Source organism: Pinus tabuliformis, chromosome 9, assembly GCF_031772625.1.
Source record: "Pinus tabuliformis cultivar Carrire ecotype Pingquan chromosome 9, CPIR1, whole genome shotgun sequence".
NCBI classification, from domain to species: Eukaryota; Viridiplantae; Streptophyta; class Pinopsida; order Pinales; family Pinaceae; genus Pinus; species Pinus tabuliformis.
In genome coordinates, this window is record NC_142307.1 from 1,057,312,472 (window position 1) to 1,057,327,087 (window position 14,616).

Consider the following 14,616-nt stretch of genomic DNA (forward strand, 5'->3'; position numbering starts at 1 on the left):
GGTGCTCGGATGAAAGAGGTGACCATTTGCAGATGAGTTAGGACGCAGGTAGGTGTGCGACATGTGGCGATGGGTGTAATCAGCGAAGTGTTGGAGCTGACCCATGGGTGTGACGATGCACACGAAGGGACGTGGTGGTTTGTTGGAATGGGGTGTGTTGAGGTTATGTGGCAAGTCAGCCAGGCATGCATGTTGATGGAGCTGACCCTTGTTATCCCCAAGAGACATGGCACTTGGGCGAAAGGATGCATATAAGTAAGGAGGATGGCGTTCAACAACGGGACATTGAACTCAGACTTCCACATCGTAGAACAAGTGCAAAGGAAGGAGTTGGGTGAAAACGCAAGGAAGAGAAGGACATGGATAAGAGGGCCGCATCGGCGGGCGGACTAAAGCGGGTAGGTCGGACTTCGTAGTGTGGACAGGCAGAGTGGGGCGGGTTACCATCCGGGCAAGCAGGCCACATTGTGTGTGGGCCATGCACCCTCACTATGGACCGCACTGATGGGTAGGTTTGGGCACCGCGGAATAGAAAGTCAGGTGGATAGGTTCGCTATTCAGGTATGGTGTTGTTTTGTGTAGGCTGCGGGCAGTGCAACATGACCACATGACACGACGGGTTGAAAGAATAATTGAAGAAGATACATTTATGGTAAGTTATTGTTGAAGAGGTAAATCCCCTCTGCGAACAGAGGCGATCCCTACTAGCCCAGATTGGCTCTAAAAACAATCATCAAATGCTATAGTGTAAGTCCCTAGTTGCAAATAAACAGAACAACGATGAAATCCTACCTAGATTCCAATGTTATTGTTCGTAGAAGAGGTGGTGCTCTTGTTCCTCTGCTCCAGTAGATCACAATCCTCATGATCTCCGTGAATGGACACCTGCACATGCAAGAAACAATACAAACGCAAGAATAAAATCCAATATATGCCACTATATGTCAGTCAGAAAAGACATAACTTATCATCATCATAAACAATAACAAGAGTGGAACCATAGCCAATAGTCATTCATTAATAATCAATCAAATGAGAGTACAACCAATGTTCTGATGTTGGATTCTCCTTTGGAGGGTTGTCAGTAGAACACGTCTCACAAAGCTTGTTGGAAATAAGGACAAGCCTCTCTCTTCGGATCTGGACAATAGCCTCCTTGCTTGGATTTGGCCTTAATGGAATCAAGAAGGCTCTTGCAGCATGAAGCTCTTGGGAATTTAGGAATTCTAGAACTCTGGAACTAGCTTGCAAAGGAAATGGGCAAGCTTTTATGGAGGAAGTGGAGTTGGGATCCATATAATCATGGGATTGGCCCTATCATCAAGGAAGCTTCCATGAGAGGTGGCAAACCACTTCTTCTCTATGGAAATCTGTAGCCAAACCACCCAACTCAAGATAGATAGCAGTCCAGGAATTTGTTAGGACGAAGCTTCTGCCATTTATTTTAGAAAACACCTCTTAATATAGTTGGTCTGGGTGAGGCTCTATGAAAGTGCACCAATGGGCGTGCCCTCTTTGGAGGATTTTCCCCCTTGGCGCAAGGCCTGAACTGTGGAACCACACCAATGGAGAAAGAGCTATTTTTAGGGTTTTTCAGCAGGAGATGTCTTCAGCGCAAACAAAGCTCATGTTCATAGGAATGTAATGCAAGTGTTTTTAGGCCATGTCACTTCTCATAGGTCCCGAAATGAGTCCTCCAAGATACGGGACAGGGGTAATAGGGACGGTGACAAATTGTTGTGTAACAGATGCCCCCTAAAGCATGAGGCACGAGAGAGAGAGAGGGGTGAAATGCTTTACGAGAACATGTCCAACTAAAAACATTGCTGCCTGGAAAACCAGCGTGGAGAAGTACAACCGATATCTCAAATACCTGATATGTGTGGTATGGGTGCAACCATCCATAGCAGAGTACATAATAATCCAGATCCAAGGTATGGGCGCAACCATCCAGTGAGGATCGATAAATAGACTCGAGCATGGTCGCAGCCATCCAGTAAATGATTCATGTAACAATCATAGTAATCCACAAAATCGGAGCCTAGATTCCAACAGACAAAATCCAGGGTCTTGCGCTCCAGCTCGACCTGAACAAAGTACAAGTTCAAGCATGCGAATATATGAGTTGAAGTCGAACATGTAGGAACATCATTTGATTACCAGCCAATGATGGAAGTTGTTAACGAATGTGAGAGGTACCACCAATAATGACAATGGCCCTCAAGGTACTACAGGTACAATTTACGGCATGTGAATCAGTGAGCTGGCATCGAACACCCATAGAATCATCAGATCGGAGGCCAATGATGAAAACCTCACGTCGAATGTGAAGAACCTGCCATTGAGGCATGCAAGCTTCGAGGCACTAGAAGGGAGTCTCTAGATCAGCTTCCTGGATAATGAGCTGAAGTCGACAGGAAGTGACCTTGACCGAAGGTGGGCCATAGTGTTTCCCACATCATTGACGCGAGACAGAGGAAGATAATTTTTTTTGAATCAGGATCATATGAGTTATCAGAGGGAGGTTGATATTTTGCAGAGGTCAACTTCCCTTGAACATATCGGTGGCACGACAGTGGACTTGGCAGTATTTGACATCAATCGATCAGAGGTCATGGTGACAAGGCAAAGAGCAGATGAGAGGTCAAACAGGATCACCCAAACCCATGGAGGCAAGTGAAAAATGAGATGAGATATCCCCACCCTGACACGAATGCAGACAAGTGCCATGTTCAAGAGTGACATACTACCGACACGACAATGATTCTGGTTCCATTTTCCCCACCATTTCTGGTGAGTACCCCGATTATTTTTATTAACAAGCTTGAAGGAGATAGCATATGCTTGTAATATCAAGTCGCCCTTCGGGAAAATCCATCCCAGTATATTTAACGAGCCCTAGGAAAGAGAGACTCGAGTAACGTCATTTCAACTGAATCCAATGTCATTGGAGTTTAACGAGTCTGACAAAGGGAGAACTCAGTGTCTTTTCATGTTTAAAGAGTTTGAAAAGACAACAGAAAAGAAAACTCGAGGGGGGTCCTTTTTCATAGATTTGTGTCTCTTGAGCCTGAAAATGTATAAAACGATACTCGAAAGAACCGCCTAACCATTACGATCGAGGATTACTTTTCGTAAGTAGTAAATTCGACCTGAAAAAGTAAAAAAGTTGTCAGAAGCACATCGTTTTGTAACCAATAATGAGCCTGAAATGAAAAAATCTCGGCAATCTTTTTTATGTTTAAATGGTCGAAAAAAAGAAAGAGCTTAAAGGCAACCGCCTCTCGTTTCTTTTAATGAGTCAAGAGGGAAGCTCGACCATCTTTTCATGTTTAGAGAGTTAGAAAAGAGCTGAAAGATGACTCCAGAATGACCTTTTCGTGTATTTACCGAGTCTAAAAAAGTATAAAATATAACTCGTTTCACTGTTTAAGTCGCATAAAAACCTGTTGCTACACAAAAAGAAAGTGTAAAACCCATTTTTGACAAAAAATATATTAAAATATTCAGAAGAATAACTTTCAAAACCTATTTTGAGTTTAAAAAGTTATAAATATGTCAAATGGTAAAAATAATTTTTTTTTTTACTATTTACCTCACTGAAGAGCAGCAGTGGTCCATTTGGTGTGCGAACTTCTGACGACGATTGCGATAGATCCGGGCTACCATTTAGAGTTTCGCCAATTCCAGGTAAGAGGCACTTCCTAGTACTTCATTTTCAATCCATTTTTTGATAGTTTCCCTCTACCCATTAGATTCCTATGGAATGATTTTCAAAATTTAGGGCTACGCCCATTGGCGTGAGTATCGGGCACGGACCTGCGCCAATGGGCTTTTATATGCAAAGGGCCCGCGCCAACAGCGAAACCTAATTTTCTGCCCAAAATTCCGGATTTATAATTAATTTGAATGAATTTTTTGGCATAATAGAGATATAATCAAGGGTCCTTGACCATATGGATGCAGGAAACTGAGCAAAATGGTGATTGAATGGAAAGAGAGGGAGCACGAGAAAGAGGACGAATTAGCCATGGAAGATGAAAATTGCATGGACACCCTCAGGAATTGTGGGTTGAAGAAATTCTTCCTGACACCTTATTTATGAGCTCAACCTGAGCTCTTACAATACCTGATCAGCATTTGGGATGTGAACGAACAAGTGTTCAAGCTGCGGGATCAAGTATTAGAACTGGAGGTTCCTGACATCTACTTTATAACTAGATTGTCACGTAGAGGTTCGGTGCCCATACTAATAGGGAGCAGACCGTCTGGTGAAAAAATGGAATAGGTGATGGCACGAGTGTGCCCGAGGGAACGACTTGGATCCAGGAGTGGGAAGGTAGACATTGCTACTATCGAGGATCTAGCACTCAGGGTGGTGCTACATACCATCACGCGGGCTGTGGGGTCACAGGCACCGCATGAGGCGACAAAAGCCTAGCTCATACTGGCCTCGGAGTGTATGAGTCCCATGATATTTGACTGGGCCACAACAGTGACAGTAAGTATGAAGAGACAGCTTACGAAAAGCAAGCAAGCCAAACTGAAACAGTTTGGCTACAACTCTATCCTGGTATCATTCATTCTGGAGTGATTACCAATCTTCCAAGGCCAAGGGGCCGTAGTAGCTGAGCCAGTACCAAGGGAGCCAAGAATGGCTCGGTGGGTAGCATTGATGCCCAGAGGAGGAGGGGGCCAACAGATGTCTTGAAGGCCGGAGTTTTTTGGGTGGCTACGTCATTAGTTAATCATAGTCGAAGAATGGCCATACGCAGGTACTAATTTCACTGGTGATCTAGATCTCCCACTGCCGGAGGGAGATGAGTGGGATGAAGAGCTGGGTATGATCTCTTTTGATTTTATGTTTTATGACCTTTTTTTTGTTAATACATGTTCATTTTGACAGCAGTTATATTTGTATGCAGATGTCGTCCCAGAGAGACCTACTAGTATTTCTTCCATTTCACGGAGAACTCAGCCCACAGCTGACCTTCAGGCAGAGGGTGCCGAGGGAGGAGAGTTGATCGAGAACCTTGAGGGGATCGCCCAGGGGGATTCCAGATTATGCCCGGCTGGCAGATGTCCCACTGGCATACCAGAGACATACAGTGGGAGTGCCTAGTCACCTCCACCATTTTCTGAGACACCTAGTTACATTTGTTAAGGAGCTTGACACAGGAAAGGAACTATGCTCCGACTAGACCAAGTTTCATTTTTTAAGGAGCTTGACATAGGAAAGAAAACTATGCTCCGACCAGACCGATTTTCATTTTTTAAGGAGCTTGACATAGGAAAGCGAACTACGCTCCGACCAGAACGAGTTTCATTTTTTAAGGAGATTGACATAGTAAAGCGAACTATGCTCCGACCAGACCCAGTTTCATTTTTTAAGGAGCTTGACATAGGAAAGCGAACTATGCTCTGCACGAACTTCATCATAATGAACAGGAAGTCGTTGCTTCCAAGAGTGCCACTCTCAATGGAAGGACAACATCTTGGAAGTACGGGCCCAATGCCCCCAGGACACTATGCATGATGGCATCATCACTGGATACAGGCACAAGAGAAGTAGCCACGTAGTTGACCTGCGATGGGGTAGATACAACCAGTGGAGAAAAACTAGGAGGGGATGCGAGCTGTGCAGGAGGCACCGGGGGACGAAAGAACGATAACTAATCAATGGTCATGATTCTTCAAGTGTGTGGAAAGCAGACCACACAAAAAAGGGAAGAAACGAGGGCTGCCATGGCATAAATATAATCACAGCCAAGGAGAAAATTGAAATTCACACCTTAGACAACCATGACGTCGATATAGACGGTTTTTCCCCCCAAAGTAACAGGAAACTTGGGGAGGACTCCTATAGGTTGACAGGCTCCTCCGTCGAAGGCCAACAAATTCTGCGTGACCGGCACAAGCTGTGGGGAACCCAAAGCTTGCCAAGTAGTGGACGGCATAAGACTGACCGACGCACCCTCATCTAGGACATTGCCAGGTAGTGCCTTATCGTAGGTGTGTACCGTGATCTTGAAAGGCACATAGGCAGGGAGGGGAAAGTAGTCAAGTGACTCCAGTCGAAGGAAGTGACCAAACTACTTGGTGGGGGAATCGTATGATTGCCCCCATGCTCTACAGGAACCAAGGAAGGACTCTCTGGATCAGCTGACACAGGAGAGTCGTCTTCAGACTCTGGAGAATCTGATGAGATGAGAAAGACATGAGCATGATGCTCTTCCAAAACAAAGTGATCAACGGGTGGGGAAGCCAAGTTGATACTCTCACAAACCAATGATTGGTCTGGACCAAGCTTAGCACAACCAGGTTCGGGAAGAGGAACCTGGACAAGAGAAGAATCTAAGTCAATCTCTTTGTCAACAGGGAGACGATCTGAAGAGAGACTCTGATAAACAATGGGAAGTTGGGGTGAGGAAGCGGTAAGACTTTCCAAAATAGCAGAAGCTTTATCCATGAGCGGACAAAGGTGAAGGGGATGGTTTCCTTCACATAGTCTACAGGGGATTCGAATCTTCCCTTTCTTCTGAATGTTGTCAGTTGATAGGGTGGCATCACCATGAGCTTCAGAGGACGATGAGGGGAAAGATGGATCATGAGACCATGCTTCTAAGACCCTAGGAATGCTAGGACAATCACGAAGAAGATGGTCTCCCTTGCATAATTTACAAGGAAACTTAACCTTCCGCGGAGGAGCAGAAGGAGTTCCAACTTGAGATGTACGCAGAGTAGTAGCTACATAGGTGACCTCATATTTATCAGACTTCTTCTTCTTCATCATCTTCTTATTCTTCTTCTTAGTCACCTGGTTACTTGAATCCAGACTTTCACCAGGCGAAGTAGAAGATGAGGACGTAGAAAGAGACGAAGAAGGGGAGAGGTCCACCTTGGAATCAACATGATGTTGTTCGGGTGGAGGAACTGATTGACCAGTAGTTGAGACATGAGGGACTACAAAGGTTGAGAACAACCAAATAGGAAACCCAACAGTTAACCCAGGAAGGGACAACGTTTCCATGTAAGGAGCACCAACATTCCCAAAAGGAGGAAAATGACCAGGATTCCCATCAGAGGGGATTCCTAGGTTGGTGAACTCTGGAAAAGTTGCCATCAAGAACTGAAAACCACACACAAGGTTGAAAAAGATTTAAGACACACAATCAAATGGCCAGCAAGCAGAATCTAACAGGGTGTGTGATCGCGGGTGTGTTACAGGGGAAAGTGTCTACTCATAACTGCTTATCCCACTAAGGTGTGACAACTTCCTTAGAAACAAACAGAGTAAAGCTACTTTCATTTTTCCTTTATGAATTATATATAGAGAGGAACAGAAAGACCAACCTCTGCCTTGTGCTAATCTCCTGATTTGATTCCTCTCTTCCTTGATAGTCTTTCGCTACTTGTTCCCTTGCACACCCAGCTTCACAAAGTACCTATAAGATCACAGTAGCATAGCACTATACAAAGACATGGATCTATAATCATAAACAATCTAGGATTAGATGTAAATTGACCATACAAATGCAACAAATATCAATGAAACAAGAATATGGAGGAAAACTTGAATAGCTTTTATTGATAAACAAGAAAGAGCCAAGAGGAGTTACAACCAGTTGTTCTGACCCAGCATCAACCTCTCATCAAGGAAGCCCCTCTTCACCTCATACAAATCTTAGATCACCCAACAATCTGATGTTTGTCTCAAGAAACCAACAACAATTCCTTATAATATGAAAAATTCCAGCCTCTGGATCTCTAGGATGAGGGATCCATATATAGATATCTGTAATGGAGATGAGTCAGCTTATGATTTGATTAGTGTCTTCCCTATGATAGTTCTTGCTTCCACTTGGAGATTGATGATCTCTTACTCATCCTTGGTCGAATTCAGAGAGGCAAGTGTCACAGGAGAAGTTTCTGGAAGCTTCCATTGCCTCTCCACCTCGCAGAATGACACTGCCATTTGTCATTTCTCACCCATCGCACCCCACAGAAGGGCTTTTTGAAATGCAACGCACCCACACAGTGTACTTAGGTGAGATGCAACGAACTTGGCCAGTGGAGCAACTGAAATGATCCCGTTTTGACCAATTCTGAGCAGTTTTTCATGGAGAACTTCTGGGAGAAGCTGTAATCTGTTGACTTTGTTCCTTTAGGGGTTAGAACAACACTTTTAGGGACTTAGGAGCCCTTGTTTATCGAAATTTCATTCTTGGGGTTGTAGGCCCCAAAAATGTCTATAACAGTTGCCCCCTAAAGCATGAGGTCGTTAATCTTTTGATGTCGGGTGAAATGCTTTATTATGAGGATCCGAAGTTCTTTCAAGTTGGGAGGAGACCTGTAATAAGATACAATACAATACATTATCTTCATAATATCTCCATGATCTAGCTGAGGCAGGCATTCCCATGCTCAGCTTTATAAATTCATTTTCATGTACATAGGACAGACAATCGTCTGAGTGTAGACTGATGATTCTGGTAGAGCCATCATCCCTTTGATTGGATGATTATCTGTGCAACAATGATCTACATTTCATGTTTTTATTTTCCTGAATGTATATCGCAGCCCGGATGGATGAAACTAGATCCGGGGTCTTCAATCTCGTTCGATCTTCACTCGAGGTATAAGTCTATCCATGTGAGAAATGTTCTGAAGTCAAACATGGAAAGACATCACTTGATTACCAGCCAATGATATAAGTTGTTAACAAGCACGAGAGGAATCACCAATAATGATAATGACCCTCAAGGTACTGCAGTACAATTCACGTGGTGTGAATAAAGGACTTGGCGTTAAACACCACGCAAAATCTTTCGGTCGAAGGTCATTAATGTAAACTTGTCGTCGGAAGTGAGAAACTTGCCATTGAGGCATGCAAGCTTCAAAGTACTGAATGGGGTGTTCCTAGATCGACTTCTTGGATAATGAGTTGATGTCGAAAAGAAGCAATCCATCACAGGAGGGCCTTAATGAATCCCACATCAATGACATGGAACGGAGCAAATGATTTTGATGGAGGTGAAAACGATCTGGTGATATAAGGTTCAGGGTGGCGGTCATGAAAGAATGGAGTATAAATGTATGGTAGTGGGTGAGACACAGGTGAATTCTCTGAATGACTTCTCTTGAACATATCGGCGACACTGACATGATGGATTGGTAGCATTAACCCCAAATGTGGATGGTATGATGGGACCATGGTGATGTGACTGGTGAATGGAACAACCCAACCTGACTTGGATGCGGAGTGAAAGTGTCATGTTCAAGAGCGACTTGCTACCAACAAAGTTTCTTCAAGTTTTCTTTCCAATTTTTCCCCAGTCATTGCTGACCAGTACCTCTTTATTTTTGTCAAGCTTGAGGAGGATAACATATGCTTGTTCTATAATTTTCCCTTCGGGCAAACCCATCGCTATGTTTTAACGAGCCTAGTGATAGTGAAACTCGTTCTCGTCTATAGACAAGTTTGTCGCTATTAAAATTTTAATGAGTTTAACAACAAAGATAACTCAGTCCTTTTCAATTTTAGAGAGTCTGAAAAGGAACGTAAAGGAAACTCCAAAATTCCTTTTTCATCATCTAATCCCTTAAGTTCGAAAAAGTATAAAACAATACAGAAGGGATGAATTTTTGATACTTTTAACGAGCCGAACAAAACAAGCGCTCGATCTTTTTGTGTAATAATCTCTCAGGTCCAAAAAGATTAAAATTTAGAGGAGAGATAGCACTTCCGGTCCCTTTAACGAGCTGAAGAGGCCAATGGCTCAGCAATCTTTTCATATTTTATGAGTCAGTTGAAAAGAGCTTAAAGGAGACTCATCTTTTGAGGAACGAGTGATAAAATGGGTAGCAATTGATTCCAGGTAAGGTTTGGAATTTTCCAATCATGGCAGTGTTACAAGGGTGGCTAGTGAGATCACTCTTCGCAGCTGTTCCTCAAAATGGGTAAACAATCAAATGGAGGTGAATGATCGACCAATGCAAAAGTGGAGGTGACGGTGCAAACACGACCAAGGCTTTAATGGCTGAAGTACTACATTCACGATGGTTATTTACCAGGGAATAGTTCATTTTTTAATGAGCTTAAATGCGGGGGGAAACATTTTCTCATGGCTTATGTTTATTTTTTAACGAGCTTGAACTATGCACTAAAACTGCTTGATTAATCCAGTCATATAATAAGAATGTCTCATTTAAAACGACAATTTTTAGAGTTTTTCCCCACATCCTTTCATTATGTAAGTTAAGAAATGACCAATCCAAAAAATAGATAAATGATCGCTCTTTTCTTGCATGCCAAAAGGTTTGCATGCCCCCAGGTATAAAATAGAATTTCAAGGTTACCTCTTCTTCTTTCCTTTAAAACATTTGTTTTACCGAGAGAGGCCTATCTCTTACAGGTTACCAAAGATTGTTCTATTCACGGCATAAACAAAACACTTCTTCGGCGATGTCTACCAAAATAGACAAAGGTGAGTGGAGGAGGCTACTTCACTCACATAACTTTGACAAGAGAATATTGTTCCAGAATAACCCCCTCTTCCAATCACGGACGGGAGTACAGACTATTCATATTATCTCGTGTAAACCTACTCTATACCCAAAGTTTTCTTGCCGAAGCAGAACAGGGTGCATGCCCCGTAGTTTTCAGTCATGTCCACCGAATGACTCACGCTCATCGGGTGGGTGGACTGGGGATTGAGACATTTATTGTGTGAAAAGACCATTCAGGGATGGTATACGACTATTTGCTATGCGTGAACCGGGGAATGAAAGCTGGTCTACGAGCTTGACCACTCTTCCTTCATGCGGAAAACAAATTACTCTAAAGAGTGAGGAGACAATGGCTCCCATGCAATAAATATAGTCTCTTCCAAGGAGTAGATTACAATCCAGGGGTCCTTGAACTACCATTACATTCATTTGAACAGTTTTCCCCCTCAATGTTATGGGCACATTGGGAAGGATCCCTAACGGTCGACTGGTTCCTTTATCAAAGCCTATTAGATTTCTCATCTCAGGCAAAAGCGATGGCGAACCAAGTTCTTTCCAAGCAGTTGAGGAAAGGATACTCATAGAAGCCCCTTCATCTATGATGGTACCAGCCATAACCATTCTATATGTTTGAACAATGATTCAGAATGGTATACTAGCTGGTAAACGGGGTCTGCCTAGTTGATTCCAGTCGAAGGAGACAACTAGGTTGCTTGGAGGTGGGACCGAATAGACGGCCGGGTATGACTCTGACGAACTTCCTTCCTGCGGTAAAGGAACAGGTAAATTTCCCCCATGTTCATTAGAGTCTGTGTTTATGAAAATAATTTTGGACGGTGTCATCCTTGTTCTCTTCGGTGAATGTATCATCTGAAGATGGAACCTCTGAAGGCAAGACCGGGTCAACTGCCGCCTCGACCTTTTAACTTTCATCTGGTATGGGTTCAGATGGTTTATCTTCAATGATAGATGCTTCAGCCGACCACCTGAGCGGGCCAGTTGGATTTTCAACTAGTGACAGACTCGGCAAGAGTTTTTTTTATCCAGGAGGAAGTCGTAACGGTGAAACCGAATGATCGTCCAAAACTCTTTTAGCCTCATCTAGGAAGGGACAACGGTGGATGGCATGATCGCCTTCGCACAGTTTACAAGGAAATCTATATTTTCCTTTTTGTCCTGGGGCTTCACTTTCACTAGTCGACGGTGTGTTTTCAACATGATCATCAGAGGTTGACGACACCAGGTTGTGCAAACGAGGAGACTAGTCCCTTAAGATCCGAGGAATGCAAGGACAATCTCTATGATAGTGGTCTCCTTTGCAAATGACACATGGCGATTTAGGCCTGGTCGGTGCAGTGTGTGGATTTTCGCTAGATGACGCTCATTTGCCCCCATTCACTTTTGGCTCCTTCTTCTTCTTCTCTTTCTTCTTCTTTTCCTTCTTCTTCTTAGGTACTTGACTTTTGGCTTTACCAACCCCATCAAGCGAAGAGGAAGGAGGAGAGGAAGAATTAGAGGAAGTAGAAGGTTGGTGGGTAACTCTGGACTTGTCTAGTTGCTGATTTGATTGTTCAGGAATTGTGGTGTTCTGAATGACAGAGGTTGAGAAAAGCCATACAGGCAAGCCGATTATCAGTCCTGGAAGCGACAATGTGGCCATATGGGGTGCACCAACATCTCCCCAAGAGGATAAGGGACTAGGATTTCCTCCAAGGGGAGTTCCTTGGTTGGTGGATTCCATTTTCTCAACCCAAGATCAACGTAGGAAAGGGTAATGAATATTCCATTTAAAATAAATTTTAGACGCTTTGACACAACTTGTTTTTTCAATTTTTAAGAGTCGAGAAAAAACAAAAGATGACTCTAGTCTCCTTCGATTTTTAATGAGCCTGAAGTGACAAGTGCTCAGATGGACCTTTTTTGTTAAATAGTCTGAAAAGGAACAAAAGGGACTACTCTGGAAATCTAGGTAAAGGGATTACCAAACCAATCATAAAATTGTAGAATACTTTTTACGGTACGGAAGTCAATCTTCCCGAATGCTGTGTTCAGTGCATTGCGATCGATAGAGCGGCAGACACGGTTTCCTATGGATAAAGGATTAAGCCTATTGGGGTCTCCCAAAATATACTCAACGGTACATGGGAGCACAAGTCTGTACTGGCACTTATCGTCTCAAAGTGGAGGAATCACCCAACCATCAGTGAGAACAACAGTTACCAGGCTTTACGACGCCTGAATAGTCTCTAGCCTAGACTTCTAAATGTTGTGCGTTAAGTTCCAAATCATTGTTAGATTCATTGAATTTATTTTATAGTTGATCTTGTTTATGAAGTTTTCCTTTCAAGTTCACCGCGAGATGTAGATGTAATTCCTAAAATGCAATCTAAGATGATAAACAAACTTTTTATCTTCTTTGTGCAATGAAAATCCTAGCTACTAAGGAAAGAAAGACAGAATCTTTTCACAAAGAGCAAAGAGCACACTCTAAATGCACTTTCCTAAATCAAACCAATCAGACTGTCTATATGCGAATGCACATGCATGTATTTGTTTTCGACTTTCTTAGTATATGAATGATAAGAAGAAAGTTGATGCACAAATCTAAATTTCTTTTCAAGCGACAAATATCAACAAGTTTCTTTTCGAAATCAAAAAATTGAGACGATCACAACACCTTACGATTTTGAAATGAATACTTGTTTTCGACACTGGAAAATTTACAAATTCAAACCAAAAACAATAGTAACAGGATAATCGACCATCAACAGCAATCAAACTATTTCCTATGATCGAAATCGACACTTGTGACAGTTTCAAATCAAAGGACGACAGTACGATTATGCTACTTTTGCAAAGGAGAACTGAAAATGACTCAACAAACACACAAAAACATTTACAGTTCTTTTGTACAAAGGAGGAAGAATAACAACAAGGAAAAGGGGTTTCAAACAGACATATAATGATCACAGGCAACAAAATTCAGGAATAGAACTGGAAAGAATGAATCACAGAAACCAAAACTCCATAAAGCCTAATCTGATCAGCGCACCTATAACACAGGGAATTTGAAATGCAACGCACTTTCTCCACTCAGGAAGTGCACTGAAGTTCAAATTCTCTGAACAGTACCTACGTTGGGCCAGAAACGAGACTCTGTTTGGGTTCCGGGTAACAGTTTGCAGTTCAGTTCATGGGTTTTGGTTGAGCAAAAGGTAATCAGTAATGCAACAATCAGGGGTAGATCTAAGGATGATCTAAGAGCTATCACAAGGGCAATTAAAGAGTTTTTGAATCAGTTGTTTAAATCATAAACAGATCCCGTAGATGGACTGAAGTAGAATTTATCTACTTTGCATTTGCTATGGAAAATGCAGTTCGAATGCTACCTGTAAGTTTATGAAATAGACAACAAGGAAGATAAACAAACAAACTAATCCGTCCCCAGCGGAGTCGCCATTTTGTTACAGGGAAAAGTGTCTACTCAAAACTGCTTATCCCACTAAGGTGTGATAGCTGCCTTAGAAAAAAACAGAGTAAAGCTACTTTCGTTTTTCCTTTATGAATTATAGATAGAGAGGAACAGAAAGACCAACCTCTGCCTTGCGCTAATCTCCTGATTTGATTCCTCTCTTCCTTGATAGTCTTTCGCTACTTTTTCCCTTGCACACCCAGCTTCACAAAGTACCTGTAAGATCACAGTAGCATAGCACTATACAAAGACATGGATCTATAATCATAAACAATATAGGATCAGATGTAAATTTATCATACAAATGCAGCAAATATCAATGACACAAGAATATGGAGGAAAACTTGAATAGCTTTTATTGATAAACAAGAAAGAGCCAAGAGGAGTTACAACCAGTTGTTCTGACCAAACATCAACCTCTCAGCAAGGAAGCCCCTCTTCACCTCATAAAAAGCTTATATCACCCAACAATCTGATGTTTGTCTCAAGAAACCAACAACAATTCCTTACAATATGAAAAATTCCAGCCTCTGGATCTCTGGGATGAGGGATCCATATATAGATATCTGTAATGGAGATGAGTCAGCTTATGATTTGATTAGTGTCTTCCCTTTGATAGTTCTTGCTTCCACTTG